At 43.8% G+C, this 12,894-nt stretch overlaps 1 protein-coding gene across 3 annotated transcripts in view; it reads right to left on the bottom strand.

Moving 5' to 3' along the window:
- Positions 1-12,894, bottom strand: part of PRKAG2 (protein kinase AMP-activated non-catalytic subunit gamma 2) — a 223,167-nt gene that overhangs the window by 72,576 nt on the left and 137,697 nt on the right. The window lies entirely within an intron of this gene.

The raw sequence follows: 12,894 nt of genomic DNA, 5'->3' as shown, positions 1-12,894 counted from the left end.
GAAAAGCAGACAGAAATCTCAGCTTTACAGTGAACATGTATTTTTTCATCACCTTTCCCCAGACTAAGAGCAGGTACCTCACCTCCTCGTTTATGAAAGGGAATTGCTCCGCCTTGACAGTAAAACTCTTGTAATCATTCAACTGGGCCAACTGTCTGATCCATTCACAGGGAGGCACAGTGGCAAGGTGAGAGCGCTGGAGGTTCGTGTTGTATTAACCTCCTGCCTGATTGCTGATTTCTAAAATGATCCTCGACACTGGCATTACTTTATTGTTACAATTTTAATCCTGTGAGTCTCAGGATTACCTCCAGCTCATGGCAAACAGCTCGAGTTTTAATAGTTGCTTTTTCTTCTTCTTCATTATTTAACAGCCAGCAGCTAGAATAAAATTAGGAGCAGAGGCAAAAAGGAACAGGGCATATTTCCCATGAGCCTCGGTTTGCTTTCTATAAGGCTCTTGGCAATGCCTTTATACAAATTAGAATTATTTTCAGTGGCCTTTGAGGAGAAAGATTACTCATATTTTGCTGAAAATCAGTATCAGCAGCAGATCATTTCTCTTGTGAGCATCCTGTTGTTATTTGACACGTGCATCAACCCCAGCTGTATTTTTGGTTACATTCTTAGGGCAGTTGTGAATTGTGATCAAACAGATCGTTTAAGCTATATTTGTTATCCGTTTAAGAACCAGCAGACAGCCACAATCAATTATAAAATTCAAGTTACAACATCTGTGTTTCTTGTTATATCTATATGTACGTCAGCAAACAAAGGATGACTCGCTTATGCCAGCATAAATCAGGACAGACTTAAATGGATAAAAAACTATGAGGCTGAACAGAGCAACATATTTTTATGTTAAGTGGGCTATATGATCTCTGAATTTGGTTCACTTCTTGTACTTCCAGAGATTTGTGCAGATGATCAGTTAGTCCAGACGGGACTAAAGTCCAATGAAAGGGAGCAGATAAGATAGCGTTTAATAAGCATAAAACTCCAAGCCATTCAAACAAGTGTTTGAAAACATGGTAATACATCTTTATGTTAAGTCTAGCTCATTTTCTCAGTTTCTCATCTTTCTTCTCATCTTTCAAGGCTCTACAGAGTTTTTTGCACCAAAGTTTTTTTCTCCCTTTCAAAAGCTTGGCATTGGTGGTGCCCACAGCCTCCACTGGTCCTTCCTTTCAACCCAGGACAAAGTGCGTTAGTACAACTTGCTTTATACTCATTACCTCTCAGTGTCACGTTTTACCTCACAGGCAGCATTTTCAAAGAAAACTTTGTATTGATGGAAACTAAGAATAAAACTCACTAGTCACTAAGATGCTAGACTCAGGCGGCTAGAAAACCAACAACTCAGGGAGGGATCTATTACTTGAAAAAACTATTACTCCTGAAATACCCAGGGAAGAGTTGTGATATCTTATGATTAAAGGAATTCACAAGGAATTTAGGTAACTGTTCTTTAGCTATCATTCTTAATTGAAAATTACTTTCTTTATGGCTTTTACATATGAATAGATTTAACTTTAAAAGAACAGAATCACTCATCAAGAAACCTGCAAAATAATTAGCCTCTAATGTGTTTTATTTGTAGTGGCTTTAGTGGTGTATTTATTTCTGTCAGAGAAAATCCTGGAATCAAAGGGTTGAAAAATCAATCAAAGGAATCAAAAAGGACCCCCTACTCAGTCCCTCTCTTCAGTCCTTTTCCGAAATTGCAGCTGCCTTCCGTAACTTCCATTTCATCTCATAAGGAGACCTGCAGCTCTGCCAGTCAAGCAGCAATAGCCACAGGTCCAGTGGAGACTGGGTGTTGTAGGCAGATATAAATGTTGTTTAATGTGACATGCTATGGGGCGAGGCAAGAACAACAACCCTGGTATTGTGAATGTCCTCAACTTCTCCTGATCGAGGTGGGACTGGAGAGTGTTACACATCCTAAAGGATTAAAAGGACACCTAACTTGCCTGTTCAATTTTTGCTTACAGAGAAATCGAGATAAACAGTTGTGGGGAAGATGCTCGTCTTCTGTGTTTTTATGGATGTACAAATGTTTCCTGAGCACTCAGGCTGGGGTTTGAGGTAGATGGTAGCTGTAATTGATGCAAATGTAAAACCACTAAAAGGGAGAGAAATGCCATTAGATCTTAAAGTCTTGCTGCTGGGATGCGTTCAGTGTGCACTAATGTATTCAGCAAGTCTGCAAAACCATTTCCAGTATCAGCAAGCTCTGCCAAAAGAACGATTAGGAGAGCTAAGGAAACCACATATTCACTGTCCTAGCAAGGCTGGCCTGCCAAGTGCAGAGGACATCTACAGGACACAGGAAGGTGTGGATCAAAGGAGACCAAGGAAGTAACATCTCTTACATCCTATGAAAACTATTGCCACCTCAGTATAGATGTGTACCAGCACGGCCAGGACAGACAGCATGGTTTCCATTTTATAAGAACATTCACTGGTGGTGAATCTGCTTTTGGATGCCAGTCTCGCACACTCAGTGTGCTTTTTTTATGGATTAAGAGCATCTGTGACTCTAGCAACTTTACTGGGAGCACTCTGACTCTTAGAACTGTTTGTTTCAACTAGGCACTTAAAACATAAAGTACTTACCCTGAGGCACACCCTAATACGTCTGAGATTCAATTTTTCTGTGACTCAGTTGCCGCACAGAGGTGGAGGGGAAATTATAATTATTTTTCAGGGTATTTCATTAAATTATGTAATTAATCTTTTCAATCCTCCGTATTTAAAGCCTACTTCATACCATTATTGTGGTATCTATGTTATTTACATCTGTACAATACTGAGACTGAAGGAATAATCCCATAGGAAATGTTAAATATTTTCATGAATATTAAAACAAAAGACTTTTGGCTGCTGCGATAGAGCTCAACATCCTAAACCCTACAAAGGATTTTATAAAAGCCTGCCACATAAAAGAATGAAAATCTGCAATATATCCCCAGACCAAAATCAGTTCAGGAGTAACAGAACTTTATAATAACTTTAATCCTATTGGACTGCCGTCTAAACAGGCACCACTGGTATAAATACATAGTTATATGTATATGCTGCCCTGTTCTACTACAAAAGAAGTCCATTGGAGAGACAAGACACAGCTGTGTCCCATGGCTGAAAACAGTTCATTTTGGAGAAGGTAGGCATAGAATAATTAAGCAAACTTTCCAACAATTCTAGAATCTTCTATAATGAAGCTGAAAAAATTCAGTATATACATAGGATTTTGGAGAAGAAACAATCTTTGAGATTGGCTGCAAACTACTGGTTCTAGTAAGGAGATGAACTGATACGGCAAGTAATTATCTCATGCTAATGTTTCTTTCATCAGACAATGAAATGCATAATGAAGTGTCGTATATTCATGTTAAGAAACTGAATAGTTCTTCCTTTTTCCATAACATAAAACGAGAATTTTAGATAAAAATGTAAGAGAGAAAAAAGTCTAGCAGATCATTTACTGTGTCACTGGCTAATGCAAGGTTTTGTCCTATATTTTCTATTGAATGCTGCCTCTATCCAATTTTAAAACAGTCCAGGAGTTTTGCTTTTTATGAATCATCCTGACATTTCCTTTCTGGGGACAAAATGAATGAAAAGAGAGTATAGCTTTGTGGTCTCCATATTGATGAATCATAAGCCCTAGCATTTGCATAATAGAAGATGCATAAGCTAAGAATATTCATAAGACTATGTGAATACATGGTGCAAAACTGCATGAATGTAAAGAAACAACTTTCATATTATAGTGTAACTTTACTCGGAATATGTATGTGAGATCCCAGCAGAACTAAACAGCACTAGTCTTAATTCTGAGCAAAAGGGGGCTACCTCCAGTTGCCTTCCCCCGTGGCACTGCTGGCTCTGGTGGCACGTGGTGATGGCCCAGCGTTCTGTCCTGGGCTGCACATCACAGGGTGGACGCAGGAGCCCCGGGAAAGCCCTGCTGTAACAGCGGAGCCCGCAGCTCTGCCCAAGCTCGCATGCAACGCTGGCTGGTACTCGGTTGGTGACAAACATGCAAAACCAATGCTGCTGCCTCCGCTTGTTTCTCTAGGTATTTGCAATTATTTCTTGTAAATAAACCCCTTATTTTGCACAGCATTAAGTTCTTCACCCACTGACCTGGGCGTTCTGATCCAAACCAGCCCTCTACTGATCCATAACAGGAAAGGATGAAGCACTATGCTCTCATTTGCGTACTCCCAAGGGAAGAAGGGTGGCTGCCCTCCTACATTTCCTACATTCCCCGGGTGACACCCACGATTAGTTCTGCCACCTACATTTCACGCCTGACCTGGCAGGATGCATCTGGCGGTTTCTGGGAGGAAGGATGCTCACAGCCCAGTGATTCCTGCCAAAGCCTCCCTTTTATGTCAACCCTTTACCAGAATGAAAAACAGCTCCTGCCCCCCTGAACCTTAGGAGCCACCTGCCCACAAATGACGCCGTGACGGAGTTCAGGGATGCGCGAATGCTCCTACGCAGAAGGTGGCTTTGGGTGGTTTGTGACAGGGGAGTCACACTCCCCTGTTGAGGGCCAAAGGATCTAGCCAGCAGCCTGCTCTCAAGCTTTACTTTTTTTTTTTTTTTTAACTTTTTTTATTTGCGGGCTTAAGGTGAAGTTGCTAAAACTGGTGAGAGTTACTGGCCATGAAAAGTAAAACACTTTTGCAGTTTACCTCTTCCTAGGAATCACACTTCAGTATTCTCTCATCCTGTACCTGATCAAGCAGGTAATTGCTAACATGTAAAGCCGTTGTTAAATAGCTTTCCAAGTTTATATACAATGATATATTAATTTACCATTTAGACTGAAACTTCTCAGAAAAAAACCAAAAGGATTTTCCATTTGCAGTGGCTCCATGTGACACTTTTTGTCTGACTCCTTCCCAGGACAACACGGTCCTTTCATTTCCATTCTTCAGCTGGCAGTGAAACAGAGAAGGCGGCAGGCTGTGGCTGCTGAATTTTAAGTAGTTAGCAGCACAAGCGAATCTGAGTTGAGCCGGCTGTTCATTAAGCTGATTCACTCTTCAGACACAATACTATGTTAATTTTGACACATAAGCAAATCGATGACAATTATGTGAAATGAAGTTTAATGCCACTTAATGGCAGTAAAACTATGAACCCATAAGCAGGTAAATGGATACTGGCTCTTTCCATTCAAATAGTACTGGTGATACGGACACTAAATGTTGTAAAATACCTGTTAGTTAAAAATAATAATATAATTAAGCCTGAAAAGTAATCGTAAGAGTTACTGTACCAAAAAAGCTAATAGATACTTCCCAGAAAATTTCCTGCCCTATCTAGCATTTTTCACTTACACATCAATTCAGGATGCCTCCCATCGTAAAAGAACTAGAGCTTCTGCTGTCGAATTGTATAGCCTGTATCTGCGATCAAAGGTGTATCGCTCAGATAAGGGCCAGGCCTTCCAGTCCTTCATCTAAGCTTCCTGGGCCTGGCTGAGCAGCCTCTGTCCCAGCTGCATTAGCAAGCACAATTGTTTCAATTGTACTGAAACAGCTCCGTGGTTTCTCACGTAGCTGGTACACAATTCAATCGGAAGCTTACTTGTTTCCAAAACCATCTTTCAGATTTTATTAATCAAAAGAAGGGGGAAATACACTTTTTAATTAAATTTAATTAGATTTAATTAAAATACCATATGTTTCTGAAAAGTTTCACAGGGAAATGTATATTTTTGCAGTAAAAATGTAATTTCTTTATGTTAGTTCAAACATTGTAAAGGATACCACTCCTTTAGTGGTCTCAGCCACAGAAATCCCTGAACGAGACAGCTCCAACTTCTGCTTTCGAAGCTGTTTCACTTTGTAAAACCAAAGACAAAGCCACATCAGTTTCCAGAATTCAGCTTGTTCTACTCCGCCTGTGGTCTATTTACATGACTAAACAACACTCATATATGTGGAATCTGCAATGTAACACCTTTTCCTTGTAAAACTGAGAAATCAGGACCTGCAGAGTTCAAAGAGTAAAGCTGAGAATTGTGCTGGTTTCTGAAGAGCTCAAGGTCCCTTTATGAGGAAAGGCTGATCAGGAAAAATGCTTTCCCAGAGCTGTATCCTTTACAGGGTTTACTGCAGATCTCTCCTGCACTGCTGATTAGACAGAGGATCTTCAGCCTTGCTCAGAACCCTGCAGTGGTTACCTTACATCTGTGAAATGTCCTTGACAAATCTGGAAAGACTTGACACATTATGTCAGCGTGGCTTACCGAACGTAACTGAAATAATATTTCCTTAGAGCATCTTTTCAAGTACCCACCATCTGGGAACAGCAAGCAGGCTACCCCTGCGATCTCAGCTAAAGGGGGCTTTGAGGCCTTGGGAGGGTTTGGGTTTGTGTTGTTTGGCCCTTTCAGAGTGCCCTGCGAGGTTCTGGCTACACGATCAAAGCAGTCATCGCCCATGCACTCTCAGGCTGATCAGGGGCAGGCTCCCAGCCACGGGGGAGCGACCCTGAGGAGCTCCCCTGGTCCCACTGCGTAAGCACCCTTGCAGCTGGTTTCTACCCTCTTCCAAGCTTAGCACCTTTCTGAGACTGAAACCTCCACAGTGGCCCTGCGTTTTCACACTTGGTTCTTAGTAGTTATCCTCTACAGCTACAAGTTTCATCACTTTTGGTTTTGCATTGCCTGTTTTCAACAGACTTGCATTTTCCCTTTATTCAGCAGACAAATTTCTATCAAAGTACATGAGCTGACCAGGGGACTTAATTGTCAGGAGAGAGGTGGCTGTCATGGGCTCTGAACTTGAGCTCTTAGGGCTATAGGCAAGCTGCCGGAAGGAGTATATAGGATCCAGAGACGTATACAATTATGAATGTCTTGCTTTTAAAGCGACATATATATGGGATGCAAACACAGCAAGCAGAGACCAGAAATCCTGGTGCAGGACATCTCTCCCAATGGGATTTTTCTAGTTCTCATTGGCAGGAAGGTTCCAGCCTGGCTTCTAACTCCCACTTTTATGCCACCCCTTCTCCTTTGTCTTGCAAATACTGGAGAGAATACCATGGGTAGATAATTCATAGCAGAGAAGCAGAGATCGCCCAGGAGCTTGATGGCAAAAAATGGTGCTTTTTGGTTGGGGTTTTTTTGAGACAGCCAAACGCACATTTCACTGGTGTTGGACAGCCTGACAGGTGATAAATAAAGAGGTCCTGGTAATGGCTGAGGTAGCTACTGAACAAGTACCTCAGCCAGACGCAAGCAATTAGCCTAGCATGGTAATTATACTGAGAGACTCAGCACCAAGACTTTACCAGATGCTGTACGGCTGTGGCCAGCACGCACTGTCGGAAACACAGGCAACGTGTACCTTGCCAGCACATGTGCCAATGACAGGAGTGAAGTATCTGCGGTGATCCTGAGCAGGTAACAGCATGATGGGCAAACATCCTGTAGAACCACAAGAAGCAGAAGGAGGGGGTTTGGGCATGCATCTCTATGAGAAGCACACATGAGCAAAGAATGCTTTGCCTTCTTGTGCATCCCATGACCTCATCACCCACAAAGCATGGGGTCAAGAAGATTGTGAATACCAGCTTTTCACTTTCTGAATCACCTGGCTGACTTTCCAGTCCTGCCACTGCAGCAGAGCAAGAGGAGTGTAAGAGTGCCACCTTCCAAACGGCTCCTGCTGTGTGCACACCAGGGCTGCTGATAACGGGGTATGACATTCTGCAGCCGCTGCCTCTGGGGGTAACTGCCGGCTTATAACAAAAGCTAACTGTGCCGTGCTATGATACCAATCGAACCAGTCACTAAAATGGAAATCAATCACTCCTCTTCATTCAAACTGTGCTGGAAGACACATGACATCCCTGCAGACCCCGAGTTTCTTTTTCTTATCCAAACCAGATGACTATTGAGTTTAAGCCAATCCATGCAAATAAGCCACGTGCAACAGTTGGCGCTTATCAACATACTGATAACTGCTGAAAGAAAAGTCTCCTTTGACTTCCCAGCCCTGTAACAGCACGTTAGCCAGGCACAGCACTACATCACATGGCAGAGATTCACATGGTCACTTGTACTATGTGCTGGTTATAGCCGGCTGCTGTGAGAAACAATGCCTACAGCAGGACTACTTTATTTACTTAATACACCACCTGGCATTTAAACTTTCACAGAGTACTTGGTGTTCAGACGATTTAATGAAATAACTTTTGTTTTCTATTTTAGCAAAGACGTCTGGCTGCTAAAGCTAACATTTAACAGCTCTTTCCACATTAACTTCAGTTGTCCTGTCTAGGCTTTCTTCGCTGTTTTGTGACAAGCCGAGCGAAATGCTCCCCTGCCGTTACAGAAAGCTGCAAACTGCCTGTCTTTGGTGACACTTCAGGGACCAGCAAAGCCTGCCTCTCTGTCACCCTGCCCTCTGCTAGAGGCTGTCATAACTGCTTCCTGCCCCAGCACCCTCTCCTGGATTTTGCACAGCAAAGCTTCCAAACCATAGTTACCATCATTCCCATGTTGCTTCTGGTAGCACTCACTGTGTGCAACGTGCTTCACAAACATCAAAGAGAACACAGGCCCATTTGGACAGGCAAAGGAAAAGAGGAGAAAAATAAAGGGGGAAAGGTGGGAGAAGCAATGTTGTATGCACAACATACAAAACCAAGCTGGGAAGTAATTACTCGCTTCTGATGCTTAATGTTACACTTAGAGATTTCATACTTAATCGTTGCACTAAATGCCAGCTTTCCAAAAGGAGCTGCTTGGGGTGGGGTGGGGTGGTGGTACAGAACAGGGTAAGTTGTTGCTTTTGCTGTGATTTATGATATGCTCATCCAATGTAAATTTTAAAAATGAGGGAATTGAGGCAAAGATTTTCATAGCTTGCTTGCTCTAAATCAGTGCCTTGACCAGGTACCTTTTTTCTGTAAGACACTAAAGCAGAGGAACACCCCATGAAAACTGGGGGGGGGGGGAAACACCAAAATTTTACAAATATGTCATTAGAGATCCGAGTTAATGAAAAGAACAGTCTAAATCCGAGCCTGCAGAACCCCACTGGAATCACCGTGGGTGATTTCCTCTGCATAGTACATCTACTCTCTGTGTAACCGAGAGACAGACTATCAATGCACAAGAGGACCACGAGGATATTCATTTACAGGGTGTGCATGAAAGCCCCAGGGCTGGCACCGGGGGAATGCATACTGCAATGCTGCATGCAGCAAGAAGGCCGGCGTTCAGACTGTGCCGCTTTCTGAGGTTCAGAACAGCAGATTATGAGGCTGTCAGAGCAGAGTCTTCAGGACTCAGGTCCTGGGACCTGCTCTCTATTTAATTTATCACCTTCTATTAGCCTCAGTTTCCTGCTCTTATAATGAAGAAAATAGCTCCAGAGGTGCTAGTAAAGGCATCAGAGTTACAGCTGGGTTGCAAGTCTTGCAGCACAGTTTACTTTTGTTTATTTTCTGCAGTGCTTACAAGGGCACTGAGGTGAGCATAATTAAATACTTGCAAAGTACTGCAGAACCTCGGGAAAGCTGTAGCTAGAGAATGGAGCCATAATTTGCAATTGCTTTGATTCTGAAATTCACGTTTTTCAAACCCTCTGTTCTTCTCTCATTAAAAGAACAAAAAATCTCCCTCATTCTAGCTCTTTTCAAAATTCAACAGGAGTCCAAGCACCTCTTCAGCCTGCGGCATTTGCCTCTCCCCACTGTGTCTGACTCAGACTTCTGCCTCATCATAATTCCTATCTTGCTAACCTGGGAATTAATCTTTTTGTGCACATATGGCACAGCAGAGATGGCACAGCGCTCTCGAGAACACCTACCAAAGCCTTCTGAAGAAATAATTAATGACTTCATGGCTCTTGTTAGATTGGAAATAAATTGCTATGAGCCTGCTCCTGCTCCTTATGCCACTTGGTAGTATAATCTCCACTGCCTTCATTGGTGCTGGATCATGCTTTTAATTGAACATTAGTGCAGTAAATGGCTGCTTTCTCTAGACACTCTCCTGCTCAGACTAACCCTCTCCTTCCCACAAAATGGTCCACACAACACCGGCTTTCTTCTGCCTTTCACAATTAGATCTCAAAGTGATGTCGATTACCACTACCCTCAGATCTCTGTCCTCTGGGTTAGTTCTAACCCAGACTAGTTTCCCAACACAGTACAAACACGCGTCTGGGCGCAAGTATGAAGGCAGCGGGAAAGGAGCCAGGAAGAAAGCAGAATCACTTTATAATGGCATTGCTGGTTTATACCACTTGAAGCATACAGAAAACTACAGACCGAGTTCTTCTAACAGTTGCTGTGAACAGAGTTGTCCATCTAGGATCTGTTTGAGGGCACAAGGGAGAAAAAAGGGGAGAAGGCAACTGCACAGCCATGTACCAAACCCACAACTGTAGCAAAAGACTTAAAATAGGCCCTGAATTGGGATGTACTTACGTACCATGCTTCCCAGATATAAGGAATGAGTTACCATCTTATTTTCTTCTCCCAGCACAGAAACTGGGTAAACTTAAAATGAAATGAAGCCCTGTCCTGTTGCCATGATTCTCCACACTCTTACCAATAAAGTACATACTGTCATGATACAGCAATGAAATGAGGCTGGAGAGGAGCGATATCACATCTGTATGTTAAAACTTCATGATGGAGCCAGGAAGTACCCCAAGAGGCTATCCAAGCTATACTAAAAGGTATGCCTACGAAGTTGTCAATGCTGGTGTTGCCACAACTGTGGAAGTCAAACATGCTTAGCAAGCATGCTACATGCTGAAAAGAGCCATGGACATTTTGGCCCACCCTCCTTACAGAAGGATTCAGCCAGAAATTAGTCCCTACTTTGTTAACATAAGCCTGAAGGAAACCGTAAACACATACCTGAATAAATATCAGTCACATGGAATGGACAAACACTCACCTTGGGATATCCAATGATTCTCTCATTTTGGAGGTCCCCTTAAACTCCATCATCTTACTCTTCTCACCTGCCCATGAGTAAAATTCAAACTCACGGGAGGGGACTAAACTTCAGTGATGTCCATTGCATTGGATCAACCAACACCTGGTCTGATTTCACATGTTTATATTGACCACACACTGCGCCAACGACATAACGCAAGGTTGGCCTCTGCCTTCCCAGTCACCCATGTTTTCTTGACTTCTGATCTGCCTCTTTCTGCAGACCAAGCATCTCCTCTCCTCTCTACGCTTCCTGCTGAAATGATGCATCTTGGGTCCACTAGAGACTGACGCTATTGGAATAAATTAGAGGAATTCCTCACTCATTTCCTTTTTTCCTGTTATTTCACCTTCTGTTTGCAGGCTGATTTAAACCTTCCTCATCCACCTGCCTACTCACCAGAGCACCTGCAAGACCAGCCCCCAAAAGCATGCCACAGGGCGGCTTCCTTTGCTTGGCTGCACAACAGGCTGCAGCTGATACCTCTTCTCAACACCCAGCTCTGTGGTGCTGCGAGCTTCTGGCAGGAAAAAGCACAAGTGCTCTTCAGTAGAGCACGCTTACATTTTTCCAAAGGGCTGGCCAGGCAATTTTCCTCTCCAGGAAATCCTTCCCCTCCCTTGTCATCCAACCCCAGCTTCACCCCACAGCCCATCCCAGGTCACTATGACAGCATGCCTCCAGCGCATGACAGCAGTCACACTCCTGGCTTGTTTTATTCCTCAGAGCTGTCACCCTGCTGTAAAGCATATGAAAACATAGGAGCCAAAAGGACTCAGCATGCTGAGAGTGAGCACCTCAACAGCGGACTCCTTGGAGTAGGGGACACCTTCATGCCAGAGATTTCTCCGCTCACTGGGAAACCTGATCTATTTAAGCAGATCTGCCTTTGCCCTTTCATTCTGCCTTCCCTCCCTCCATCACCCCAGTTCTCATCCTTCTGCAGATGTGTCCCTAAGTCCCTGGTGACTTTGGTCCCATTCCTGCACACCAGCATCAGCTGTGGACAGCCAGTTCACACTGACACTCCAGCTATCCTCACTTCACACTCAAGGGGTTTCACAGCCATTGCTTCAGCCCTCAGACTGAGGAAGGCCGAGCCATGTCTGTTCACATACAAGACAGCTAAGTGACAAACCCAGAGGCCTAGGACACTTTAAACAGCAGGAGCTTAGTAAATCCAGCAGCCATCAAAGTCACATAAGGTGAACGGACTGGTGCTTCCTTTGCATCAGGCAAAAGCTGCATCTCCAAGCAGGTACATTTGCAGAGGCCTCTCCGTGACACTTGCTACCTTCCTGACTAGGACAACACAGTGTCCGAAAGCTCAGACATAAGAGATGCAGACAAAGTCTGTAGTATGACTGTTAATATACTGTAAGGGGAAAAAGTGGGAACAATTCTGACTAGCTAATGTGCCAGAGAAGAAAAGCATGGACAGGTCTTAGATACCTGATCTCAGTATCTCCCTCCATAGATGGATCAGAAAGCGGCTACATCGATTACTGGGAGAAGCTCTGCATTAGAGAACCTGTAGGCAGTGATCTAACTGCCTGCCCTGCTGTTTTCTGTAACTCTGCAATGGTCAAGGAGAGGAAATGTTCGGAAGACGTGCATGCCCTCTTATTTGAGGTTTTAACCCCACGAGAATCTGTGCACACAGGGGCAGACATGGAGAGGGGCTTCAGAAGAGGCTGCAAGGAGGGAACCAGAGGGCAGGACCAGACCTCCATGACCCCACCAGCCAGGACCAGACCGAGCCATTGGTGAGGCTGCTGCATCAGCCCTTGCAGAGCCGCTCTAATGCTGCTCTTCAGCTTGGAGGAGATGATTACTACAACCTCCACCTCACCACCCTGCCCATGGACGCAGCTGGAAACAGATTGGGTTCAGGGCTTCAA

Source organism: Falco naumanni, chromosome 4 (genome assembly GCF_017639655.2).
Source record: "Falco naumanni isolate bFalNau1 chromosome 4, bFalNau1.pat, whole genome shotgun sequence".
Lineage (NCBI taxonomy): Eukaryota > Metazoa > Chordata > Aves > Falconiformes > Falconidae > Falco > Falco naumanni.
Note: the sequence above shows the minus strand (reverse complement) of the source record. Positions and strands in the feature narration are given on the sequence as shown.